Raw genomic sequence first — 13,451 nt, forward strand, 5'->3', positions numbered from 1 at the left:
GCAATAATATCTCGTACATGTTCGCGTGTCCGAATTTTTAATTCCCTAGATGTGAGACCAACATAGATTAGGGAGCAGGGACAAGTGGCGTAATAAATTATGCATGATGTATTACACGAGATATAGTCTCGTATTTTGAATTCCCTGCTCCCGTCTGAGGTTTTAAATGTCCCACACCTGAGAATATTCGGACACGCGACACATGAGCCGCAGGGGAAGCACCCCTGTCTTGGACTAGTCGCACCCAGGAAATTTCTATTAATTTTTGCCACATAGTGACTCCTCACTAAGGCATCCTTCAGATTTTTTCCCCTCCGTTGTACCATCAGGGGAGACTTTGTTAAATGTGATGCCAAAATTCCATCAGTCTGTAAAACAGACCAATGTCTATTGAGTATTCCCCGGATGCGACTCCACTGACAGTTAGAGGTGGAAATGAACCTCACCCCAGACTCATTGTCCGACCTGGACCTCTTCGTTTGTAGAAGTAATTCCTCCCTTCGTGTGGATTTTGCCCTTCCATACCCTGCCCTGATGCACCTACGGCTATACCCCCGTGCCCGGAAGCGCTCTGTGAGGATGGCGGACTGTCTCTCGAAGCGGGTTTCTGTAGAGCAAACCCGCCTATTCCTCAAAAACTGGCCAACTGGGATGGCTTTAATGGTAGAATAATTATGTGCCGAGGAGGCGTGTAACAGTGAGTTGACGGATGATTCCTTCCGATATAGGTCAGTCTCAATGTGGCCATCCTCGGCAACATATAATGTGATGTCCAAAAAATTGATTCTACTTGCATGCCAGGTATAGGTAAATTTTAAATTGAAGTTGTTCTTATTCAATTCCCGCATAAATTCGGATAGGCTGGCTTCGCCACCGTTCCAGATCATCAGAACATCATCAATGTAGCGAAACCAGCCCACCACTGGGTCTGCTGCGTGTGCTCCGTCCCCCTGGAATAAATATCTCTCCCAGTACCCCAAAAAAAGGTTTGCATAAGACGGAGCACACGCCGCACCCATCGCGGTACCCTGTAATTGCAAGTAGAATCTATCTTTAAAGACAAAATAATTATGATATAAAATAAATTCAAGTAGTTCCAAAATGAACTCAGAAAAATGTCCATCCCAGTTGGCCGATTCAAGGAAGAAGCGGGCAGCCCTTAGACCATCATGATGTCTAATAGATGTATATAAAGACTCGATGTCAATAGTGACAAGAATCATACCCGCCTCGAGAGACAGCCCATCAACTCTCCTAAGTACATCAGTAGTGTCTCTGACATAGGAGGGCAGCGTTTCCACTAAAGGTTTCAGATAGAAATCTACAAATTTGCAGATATTTTCACATAACCCCCCTATGCCAGAGACTATAGGACGCCCCGGTGGGTTCACGGCATCTTTGTGAATCTTGGGCAGGGCATAGAAGGTAGCAATCCTGGGGAATTTGGGTAAAAGTCCCTCAAGTATCCTTTTAGGGACAACACCCGACTCGCTCACCAAATCCAGGATGCGCGCCAGTTTTTCGACAAATATTCGGGTAGGGTCTTGGGGTAGTAAACGATAGGTATCCTTATTCCTTAATTGTCGTAAAATTTCTTTTTCGTACTTTTCAATTGGCCAGATCACTACATTCCCCCCCTTGTCCGCCGGTTTAATAACCACCATATCTAAAGCTTGTAGCTCTCCCAATGCTTTTCTCTGATTGGTCATTAGATTATCATTATAGATCCCTCGTGGCAATTTGCCAAGATCTTCGATGACCAATCTACAAAAAATGTCTATCTGAGGACAAAGGGATAAGGGGGGGAATGTAGATGACCTGGGTGTGAGGGAAGAAGGAAATTTACCTATCGGATCTGTCTGCTGCTCCCTGAGTAGATCTTCCAAGGCCAACAAAGCAGTAGCCTCCGCCTCACTCAAAGAATCAGTACCAAGATTTTTTTGGCCATGCAATTTCTTAAGGAGCAGTTTGCGACAGAACAGATGAGTGTCCTTTACAGCTGCAAAGAGATCAAATTGATTAGTGGGAACAAAATTTAAACCAAGTTTCAAAACCTCAATTTGTGTCTCGGAGAGGGGGTATGAAGATAGATTAATCACCTCTAAGTTGGTACTTTTTGCTTTTCGGTCATAGGACACTGGAGAGGTGAATTTTCTTTTCTTAACATTGTACTTCCCCTTAGCAGCTCTATTGGGTTGCACTTTCCTCCCTCTATCTCCATTCGTTGTTTTAGACTGATCAGAGGCTGCACTTGACTCCTCTACTGATGTCACAGACGAGACAGATCCCGATCTTATATGTGACGCTGCACGGGTTCTAATTTTTCCCATCCTCCAGCGATACACGCGATTTTCGCGGTAATCTGTATTGTCCCTCTGTAGTTTTTTAGTTTTTGTGGCACAGATCTCCTGCTCCCATTTCAAAAAGTCATTATCCAAATCACTATTTAATTTCTCCAATGCCTCTGTAGTCAAATCTTCCTTTATGATGGTCTGAATGTTATCAATCTCCTTCTCCAACTCACCCAATTTAGTTTCGTCCAATTTCATGAGTAATTCGATAAAACCTCTTGAACATTTCGTAGCAACTCCCTCCCATTCTGATCTGAATAATTCGTCCTCAATGGGAAAGGACGGAAAAATCTGGACGCGCAGCCCTCGCGGGATCAGGTCGCGAGCCAGGTATTGTCCCAGAGTTGCCCTGTTCCACCAGAGCCTCGTGCGCCTGTGCAACAAGGATTTCAATCTAGTAACTCTCTCTCTAGAGTCACCACCATTTATAGTAACAGAACCGTCAGCACCCTCCTTAAAGACCTCCTGTATACGAGACAACCAAGTCTGGTCTCGTGTTCGAAAATCCATTGGCTTCAGATTAGATACTGTGGGAAACACAGACAAATAGTAATTAATTACGTAATCATAAAGCACTAAAGTACACTGTGAGTGAGAGCGAAGTAACTCAGCTCTCCCAGGACACCCCCAGGGCATCCAGTTAATGGAGTCACCAGGACTGCTCCAAACAGAGATAAAACCAGAAAAATAGAGCAAAAAAGTCCACACATACATAATTGTATAAAAGGTATAAACACTATTTTATTAATGTAATCCAACACTTAAAACAACAATGACATAAGTAACACAAAAAAGATGCAAGGGTGTATTGTAAACACTCTGCAAAACAGGAGAAAAACAATAAGGAGGAAGCATAACGGAAAAAATGAGTGAAGAGAGGCACTAATATTACTTTCCCATCTCATATGAGTACGCCAGTCATAACACCTATAGTTAAGCAAGGAGTCCCGAAGGTATCCCGCATTTTCTAAGGCCAATACATATCAGGTGAAACATAAAGACAGCTTACCCATGTTAGTAGTCATGAAAGGTGCCCCCTTCCTTCTCACTGTCCCCGAACGCACGTTTCGCTAGATAGCTTTTTCAACAGGGTTCAGTTTACAGCCTGTCCCCTGGTATTTATATAGTAGCAAAACCGGAAGTGTCGCCGGGCAAATGGCGCATGCGCGGTGGTGTCCGGTGCGCGTCATCGCCGAAACAGCCGCAGCTGGGCGTGTATGTGAATGGTAAAACACCATGTGACGTCAGGTGACACACACGCCCAGCTTGTAGCGGCCGGAGCGGCCAAAACGAGCGATCCGGACCACAGCGGGCATGCGCACTGCCGGCGGCCATATTGAAGGAGACCGCGGTGGCGGACATCTTTGGGAAGATCATTGAGGAACTACCAACTCACATAGTGCATATGTTGATGTAAGTGCACCTATACAAACTAGGTGAGCATATTATATATCAATACATTATACAAATATTATAGACATTCATAATAAATATAAGGGTTTTTTTGAGGGGACCCACAAATTATTAAAGTGACATAAAAATGGTACCACAGAAGGTACACATAGTGACTGAACGTGCGTTCGGGGACAGTGAGAAGGAAGGGGGCACCTTTCATGACTACTAACATGGGTAAGCCGTCTTTATGTTTCACCTGATATGTATTGGCCTTAGAAAATGCGGGATACCTTCGGGACCCCTTGCTTAACTATAGGTGTTATGACTGGCGTACTCATATGAGACGGGAAAGTAATATTAGTGCCTCTCTTCACTCATTTTTTCCGTTATGCTTCCTCCTTATTGTTTTTCTCCTGTTTTGCAGAGTGTTTACAATACACCCTTGCATCTTTTTTGTGTTACTTATGTCATTGTTGTTTTAAGTGTTGGATTACATTAATAAAATAGTGTTTATACCTTTTATACAATTATGTATGTGTGGACTTTTTTGCTCTATTTTTCTGGTTTTATCTCTGTTTGGAGCAGTCCTGGTGACTCCATTAACTGGATGCCCTGGGGGTGTCCTGGGAGAGCTGAGTTACTTCGCTCTCACTCACAGTGTACTTTAGTGCTTTATGATTACGTAATTAATTACTATTTGTCTGTGTTTCCCACAGTATCTAATCTGAAGCCAATGGATTTTCGAACACGAGACCAGACTTGGTTGTCTCGTATACAGGAGGTCTTTAAGGAGGGTGCTGACGGTTCTGTTACTATAAATGGTGGTGACTCTAGAGAGAGAGTTACTAGATTGAAATCCTTGTTGCACAGGCGCACGAGGCTCTGGTGGAACAGGGCAACTCTGGGACAATACCTGGCTCGCGACCTGATCCCGCGAGGGCTGCGCGTCCAGATTTTTCCGTCCTTTCCCATTGAGGATGAATTATTCAGATCAGAATGGGAGGGAGTTGCTACGAAATGTTCAAGAGGTTTTATCGAATTACTCATGAAATTGGACGAAACTAAATTGGGTGAGTTGGAGAAGGAGATTGATAACATTCAGACCATCATAAAGGAAGATTTGACTACAGAGGCATTGGAGAAATTAAATAGTGATTTGGATAATGACTTTTTGAAATGGGAGCAGGAGATCTGTGCCACAAAAACTAAAAAACTACAGAGGGACAATACAGATTACCGCGAAAATCGCGTGTATCGCTGGAGGATGGGAAAAATTAGAACCCGTGCAGCGTCACATATAAGATCGGGATCTGTCTCGTCTGTGACATCAGTAGAGGAGTCAAGTGCAGCCTCTGATCAGTCTAAAACAACGAATGGAGATAGAGGGAGGAAAGTGCAACCCAATAGAGCTGCTAAGGGGAAGTACAATGTTAAGAAAAGAAAATTCACCTCTCCAGTGTCCTATGACCGAAAAGCAAAAAGTACCAACTTAGAGGTGATTAATCTATCTTCATACCCCCTCTCCGAGACACAAATTGAGGTTTTGAAACTTGGTTTAAATTTTGTTCCCACTAATCAATTTGATCTCTTTGCAGCTGTAAAGGACACTCATCTGTTCTGTCGCAAACTGCTCCTTAAGAAATTGCATGGCCAAAAAAATCTTGGTACTGATTCTTTGAGTGAGGCGGAGGCTACTGCTTTGTTGGCTTGGAAGATCTACTCAGGGAGCAGCAGACAGATCCGATAGGTAAATTTCCTTCTTCCCTCACACCCAGGTCATCTACATTCCCCCCCTTATCCCTTTGTCCTCAGATAGACATTTTTTGTAGATTGGTCATCGAAGATCTTGGCAAATTGCCACGAGGGATCTATAATGATAATCTAACGACCAATCAGAGAAAAGCATTGGGAGAGCTACAAGCTTTAGATATGGTGGTTATTAAACCGGCGGACAAGGGGGGGAATGTAGTGATCTGGCCAATTGAAAAGTACGAAAAAGAAATTTTACGACAATTAAGGAATAAGGATACCTATCGTTTACTACCCCAAGACCCTACCCGAATATTTGTAGAAAAACTGGCGCGCATCCTGGATTTGGTGAGCGAGTCGGGTGTTGTCCCTAAAAGGATACTTGAGGGACTTTTACCCAAATTCCCCAGGATTGCTACCTTCTATGCCCTGCCCAAGATTCACAAAGATGCCGTGAACCCACCGGGGCGTCCTATAGTCTCTGGCATAGGGGGGTTATGTGAAAATATCTGCAAATTTGTAGATTTCTATCTGAAACCTTTAGTGGAAACGCTGCCCTCCTATGTCAGAGACACTACTGATGTACTTAGGAGAGTTGATGGGTTGTCTCTCGAGGCGGGTATGATTCTTGTCACTATTGACATCGAGTCTTTATATACATCTATTAGACATCATGATGGTCTAAGGACTGCCCGCTTCTTCCTTGAATCGGCCAACTGGGATGGACATTTTTCTGAGTTCATTTTGGAACTACTTGAATTTATTTTATATCATAATTATTTTGTCTTTAAAGATAGATTCTACTTGCAATTACAGGGTACCGCGATGGGTGCGGCGTGTGCTCCGTCTTATGCAAACCTTTTTTTGGGGTACTGGGAGAGATATTTATTCCAGGGGGACGGAGCACACGCAGCAGACCCAGTGGTGGGCTGGTTTCGCTACATTGATGATGTTCTGATGATCTGGAACGGTGGCGAAGCCAGCCTATCCGAATTTATGCGGGAATTGAATAAGAACAACTTCAATTTAAAATTTACCTATACCTGGCATGCAAGTAGAATCAATTTTTTGGACATCACATTATATGTTGCCGAGGATGGCCACATTGAGACTGACCTATATCGGAAGGAATCATCCGTCAACTCACTGTTACACGCCTCCTCGGCACATAATTATTCTACCATTAAAGCCATCCCAGTTGGCCAGTTTTTGAGGAATAGGCGGGTTTGCTCTACAGAAACCCGCTTCGAGAGACAGTCCGCCATCCTCACAGAGCGCTTCCGGGCACGGGGGTATAGCCGTAGGTGCATCAGGGCAGGGTATGGAAGGGCAAAATCCACACGAAGGGAGGAATTACTTCTACAAACGAAGAGGTCCAGGTCGGACAATGAGTCTGGGGTGAGGTTCATTTCCACCTCTAACTGTCAGTGGAGTCGCATCCGGGGAATACTCAATAGACATTGGTCTGTTTTACAGACTGATGGAATTTTGGCATCACATTTAACAAAGTCTCCCCTGATGGTACAACGGAGGGGAAAAAATCTGAAGGATGCCTTAGTGAGGAGTCACTATGTGGCAAAAATTAATAGAAATTTCCTGGGTGCGACTAGTCCAAGACAGGGGTGCTTCCCCTGCGGCTCATGTGTCGCGTGTCCGAATATTCTCAGGTGTGGGACATTTAAAACCTCAGACGGGAGCAGGGAATTCAAAATACGAGACTATATCTCGTGTAATACATCATGCGTAATTTATTACGCCACTTGTCCCTGCTCCCTAATCTATGTTGGTCTCACATCTAGGGAATTAAAAATTCGGACACGCGAACATGTACGAGATATTATTGCTGCTGGGGAAGTGACAGAAATGACAGAGGTGGTAAGTCTTAAGACTATACCGAGACACTTTCGGACTTTCCATGGATCCGATCCTCGAGGCCTTAAAGTCAGAGGTATCGATAGGATACATGGTGGTATCAGGGGTGGCGATACAGTAAAATTATTAGCACAACGAGAATGTAAGTGGATCTTCACCCTTGATACCTTGACTCCGAAGGGTCTCAATGAAAAATTGAGCTTCGCCCCATTCCTTTGACTGACCTGGCCTTAAAGTTGTGTTGTTGCTCTGCTCCACTATTTATAACCCGTTGTGCCTGTGCGACATTGGAAGTATAGTGGGTACTACTGTGCTCAGCTCTCTCTCAAAAATTGAGTCTACTCACCATTTTTTTTAATTATATGTTTATTAATTGTCTTGTGTGTTTTCCTGGTTTTTCATTTTAGTTTTCCTAATAACTTGACCTCGGTTCCGGATGTCATATGGGCTACAGTGGACTTCTTTATGCCACAGTCACATAAGAGGAATATCAAGTCATCACCTTGTTGTCTCTTGGTTGTTTATGTTATTATTAAGCTGTCTGTATTATGAGTATATTAATCTGTGTATTGCACTTGTCACTTTCAGTCACTATGTGTACCTTCTGTGGTACCATTTTTATGTCACTTTAATAATTTGTGGGTCCCCTCAAAAAAACCCTTATATTTATTATGAATGTCTATAATATTTGTATAATGTATTGATATATAATATGCTCACCTAGTTTGTATAGGTGCACTTACATCAACATATGCACTATGTGAGTTGGTAGTTCCTCAATGATCTTCCCAAAGATGTCCGCCACCGCGGTCTCCTTCAATATGGCCGCCGGCAGTGCGCATGCCCGCTGTGGTCCGGATCGCTCGTTTTGGCCGCTCCGGCCGCTACAAGCTGGGCGTGTGTGTCACCTGACGTCACATGGTGTTTTACCATTCACATACACGCCCAGCTGCGGCTGTTTCGTCGATGACGCGCACCGGACACCACCGCGCATGCGCCATTTGCCCGGCGACACTTCCGGTTTTGCTACTATATAAATACCAGGGGACAGGCTGTAAACTGAACCCTGTTGAAAAAGCTATCTAGCGAAACGTGCGTTCGGGGACAGTGAGAAGGAAGGGGGCACCTTTCATGACTACTAACATGGGTAAGCTGTCTTTATGTTTCACCTGATATGTATTGGCCTTAGAAAATGCGGGATACCTTCGGGACCCCTTGCTTAACTATAGGTGTTATGACTGGCGTACTCATATGAGATGGGAAAGTAATATTAGTGCCTCTCTTCACTCATTTTTTCCGTTATGCTTCCTCCTTATTGTTTTTCTCCTGTTTTGCAGAGTGTTTACAATACACCCTTGCATCTTTTTTGTGTTACTTATGTCATTGTTGTTTTAAGTGTTGGATTACATTAATAAAATAGTGTTTATACCTTTTATACAATTATGTATGTGTGGACTTTTTTGCTCTATTTTTCTGGTTTTATCTCTGTTTGGAGCAGTCCTGGTGACTCCATTAACTGGATGCCCTGGGGGTGTCCTGGGAGAGCTGAGTTACTTCGCTCTCACTCACAGTGTACTTTAGTGCTTTATGATTACGTAATTAATCGTAGTAAGGTTGTAGCGTGACCTGCTGTGGAGATAGACAGAGTTAGGCTGCCGTCACACTAGCAGTATTTGGTCAGTATTTTACACCAGTATTTGTAAGCCAAAACCAGGAGTGGGTGATAAATGCAGAAGTGGTGCACATGTTTCTGTTATACTTTTCCTCTATTTGTTCCACTCCTGGTTTTGGCTTACAAATACTGATGTAAAGTACTGACCAAATACTGCTAGTGTGACGGCAGCCTTAGAAGAAGATGTCATAAGATGAGTGGTGGTGCAGAGTATGGATTACCTGGTCATATGCAGTTAAACAGCGGCGCTCCCGCCTTGCTGATGGTGCTAGCGTGGTAGTGGAGAGTTGGGGGAATTTCTAATTAGTTTGCGCATAAGAACTCCACCTCCCCGCTATGTACATATTAGCACAAACTTGCGCTGATCCTCCATACACCTGGAAGCGTCAGAGCCTGCATAGTAACCAGTCAAAAATGTGTAAGTGTAAGCGGTCACCATCAAACACAATACAATAGACGGGATCACCTTAATGCACATCAGTTAAATAATCCACAAAAAAAGAGAGAGACTATATGCACAAATTAAGGGATCACCAAATATTCACAAATTTTTATTAGAGAGCAAAAAACTAAATCTTTAAAAACACTTAAAAAGCATCCAGACAATTGGACTACCAAAATTGATCCACAATATAAAGTGCAATAATAATAGTCCAAGCAGCCATACGGTAACAATATATAAGAAATTGATATAATAATCAATATTCACTCAAATAATTACTTCTTGCAAAGTCCTTGTAAAATCCCATGTAAAAATATAGCGATCGTTAGACCCCACTAATGCTAAGCCCCAGGTGACAAATAGAAATTAAACATATGTTCCATCATGGAAAATAGATATGTACAGTATGTATCACCAGTAAGAAACAATGATAAAGAGGTTCTGATGCATAAAATAAACGCACTGAGGTTCTGAACACATATGCGGTCAGCACAATAGGAGCAATAGACGTGTGCTAAATGAAAAGAAAGAAAACGGTGATAGCCAAACACAGAATGAAGCAACCCATTTAATTACTGGCACTGCGGATGTACTAGCGCACTGCTTGAAAAAGGTCTGGTGTGAAAATCCACAGCAGAAATTAACAGGCTATTGACCTAAAATCCCCAGTGCAGGTCAATTTACGTTGCAAATTGTTTCTACAGCAAGTGCACAAGATTTCGGAATAATTCCCAATGTTGGTACTGTAACATGCAATGGGTGCTCCCAAAAAATGGAACAAAAACTGATTAGTTTATGCATCCCAAAATGGTACAAATAAAAACCACAGCATAGCTCTCTGTGCTCACAGCTCAGTGGATGGAAAAATAACAACAATACAGTTCTACAGAATTAGCTACAAAAGGTATTTTAATGTGCAGAGTAGTAAAAAAAATTATGAAAATTTGTTATCATTGTTAACCTGCAGAACAAACTCAGAGCAATTATCGCTATCATTATCAGGGAAGCCGCAGACAGGCAATTTCACTAAATAACATACCGGTAAATTAGAAAATATGCTCAGAAATGCCCATAATGTCATCCTAAAATTTCTAGCAAAAGTGGAGTCCAAACATTCGAGTTGTGAGATTTTGGCTTGTACAGTGAGGTCTCACAACCCTAGGCAGCCGTCCTCCTGACTGGCTGTATGCAAGATCTTACATATTACCATGAGATCTTGCACTTTCAACTAAGGCTATGTTCACATGTCCAGCAATCATCAGTTAAAACGGATCCAGCAGCAATCTGTCAATAAAAAAGTTCTGCCGAAACAACTATTTTATCAGTCTAAAAAAATAAAAGCTATTTCAACTGGATCTGTTTTTTTTTACCTTTGACTATGGAAAAACATATCCATTAAATATGTTGGCACTATTGAAATAAAAATGATTATTATTATAGCCATCCATTTTTCTATCATTTGAAACTGACCCAATAAGCGATATTGGATCCTCTTCAAATGGAAGAAAACCGAATGGCTATTAAATGCTCGGCTCTATCGGCCTCAAGGACATTGTTCTGTCTTTCTTCTTATCCCATCTCTGACTGCTCCTTCACGGTATCTTTTGCTGGCTCCTCTTTCTCTAATCTCCTTACTATCGGGGTTCCTCAAGGCTCAGTCATAGGCCCCCTCCTCTTCTCCTTATATACTGCCCCTATTCGACAAATCATCAGAAGATTTGGTTCCAGCAGCATCTCTCTCTGACACCCAACTAGACGTCTCTTCACCTGACATAACCCCCCTTTAATACAAAATACCAGGGAATGTCTCTCTGTTCTCTCTAACATCATAACCCCTATCTGAAACTGAATCTCTCCAAAACAGAACTCCTTGTGTTTCCTCCCTCCACTAACCTACCTATACTGGACTTTGCAATTTCCTTGGGTGGTGCAACCATAACTCCCAAGCAGCATGCTTGCTGTCATATTTGATACAGAAGTTTCCTTGAGGCCTCTTTCAGAGGTCAGTGCATCCGGTACATGTGGTGACTAGGGTTGAGCGAAACGGATCGGTCATTTTCATAAGTCGCCGACTTTTGGCAAAGTCGGGTTTCATGAAACCCGACCCGATCCCTGTGTGGGGTCGGCCATGCGGTACGCGACTTTCGCGCCAAAGTCGCGTTTCAATGACGCTAAAAGCGCCATTTCTCAGCCAATGAAGGTGGACGCAGAGTGTGGGCAGCGTGATGACATAGATCTCAGTCCCCACCATCTTAGAGAAGGGCATTGCAGTGATTGGCTTGCTTTCTGCGGCGTCACAGGGGCTATAAAGGGGCGTTCCCGCCGACCGCCATCTTACTGCTGCTGATCTGAGCGTAGGGAGAGGTTGCTGCCGCTTCGTCCCCCAAACCGCTTATACTGTAGCGATTTCCACTGTCCAACACCACCTTTTGTTTGCAGGGACAGTGGAAGCTACATTTTTTTTTCCTCAGCGCTGTAGCTCATTGGGCTGCCCTAGAAGGCTCCCTGATAGCTGTGTTGCTGTGTGTGTACGACGCTGTGCAAACCAACTGCTTTTTTCAAAGCACAAATCCTGTTGTTCCTTTCTGCACAGCTATCTTGTTTGTTTGTCCACACTTTTGTGTGCAGCAGTCCTTTTTATAGCTGCCTGCCATACTTTTCTGAGATTACTGCAGGGAGATAAAGATTGGCAAGTCTGCCTCTCTGCCAGTGCTGTGTGTGGCATCTGTCTCTCATTGTGTGCCACAGAAAACCTAGTGTGTAATACTGGGCCATTTTTTTTTTTTTTTTAATTCTCCCTGAAAAAAAATAAATAAATAGTGGGAGATAAAGATTGGCAAGTCTGCCTCTGTGCCAGTGCTGTGTGTGGCATCTGTCTCTCATTGTGTGCCACAGAAAACCTAGTGTGTAATACTGGGCCATTTTTTTTTTATTTTTATTCTCCCTGAAAAAAAAAAATAGTGGGAGATAAAGATTGGCAAGTCTGCCGCTGTGCCAGTGCTGTGTGTGGCATCTGTCTCTCATTGTGTGCCACAGAAAACCTAGTGTGTAATACTGGGCCTTTTTTTTTTTTAAATTCTCCCTGAAAAAAAATAAATAAACAGTGGGAGATAAAGATTGACAAGTCTGCCTCTGTTCCAGTGCTGTGTGTGGCATCTGTCTCTCATTGTGTGCCACAGAAAACCTAGTGTGTAATACTGGGCCATTTTTTTATTTATTTTTTTTTTAATTCTCCCTGAAAAAAAAAAATAAATAGTGGGAGATAAAGATTGGCAAGTCTGCCTCTGTGCCAGTGCTGTGTGTGGCATCTGTCTCTCATTGTGTGCCACAGAAAACCTAGTGTGTAATACTGGGCCATTTTTTTTTTTTTTTTTTTAATTCTCCCTGGAAAAAAAAAAATAAATAGTGGGAGATAAAGATTGGCATTTCTGCTTGAGTGCCGGTCCTGTGTGTGCCATCTGTCCCAAATTATTGGGGCACAGAAAACCTAGTGTGTCATACTGTTAATTTTTTTTTTTTTTTTTTAATTTTCCCTGAAAACAAATAATAGTGGGAGATTAAGATTGGCATTTCTGCTTGAGTGCCGGTCCTGTGTGTGCCATCTGTCTCAAATTATTGGGGCACAGAAAACCTAGTGTGTAACATTGGGCCTGATTTTCCTTTCAGTGTCAGGCACCTATAAAGGTATATATAAATCCTACAGAAGTTTGAGTTCACCTTATAAGTTGTTTTACAGTAACAAATACCGTTACTTTGGTTACGTTTTGCAAACAATGAGGAAGTCTGGTGGAAGAGGTCGTGGCCGTGGGCGGTCATTGTCAGCTGGTAATGATGGTAGTGGTGGTGGAGCATCAGGTGGTCGTGGTAAAAGCAGTACAGCACCTAAGTCTCGAGTTGTTGAGCCAGGTTCGTCATCTGGCTACACAAGGCCTCGAACGCTCCCTTTTCTGGGAGTAGGAAAACCGCTTTT

This window comes from Ranitomeya variabilis, chromosome 5 (genome assembly GCF_051348905.1).
Source record: "Ranitomeya variabilis isolate aRanVar5 chromosome 5, aRanVar5.hap1, whole genome shotgun sequence".
NCBI lineage: Eukaryota > Metazoa > Chordata > Amphibia > Anura > Dendrobatidae > Ranitomeya > Ranitomeya variabilis.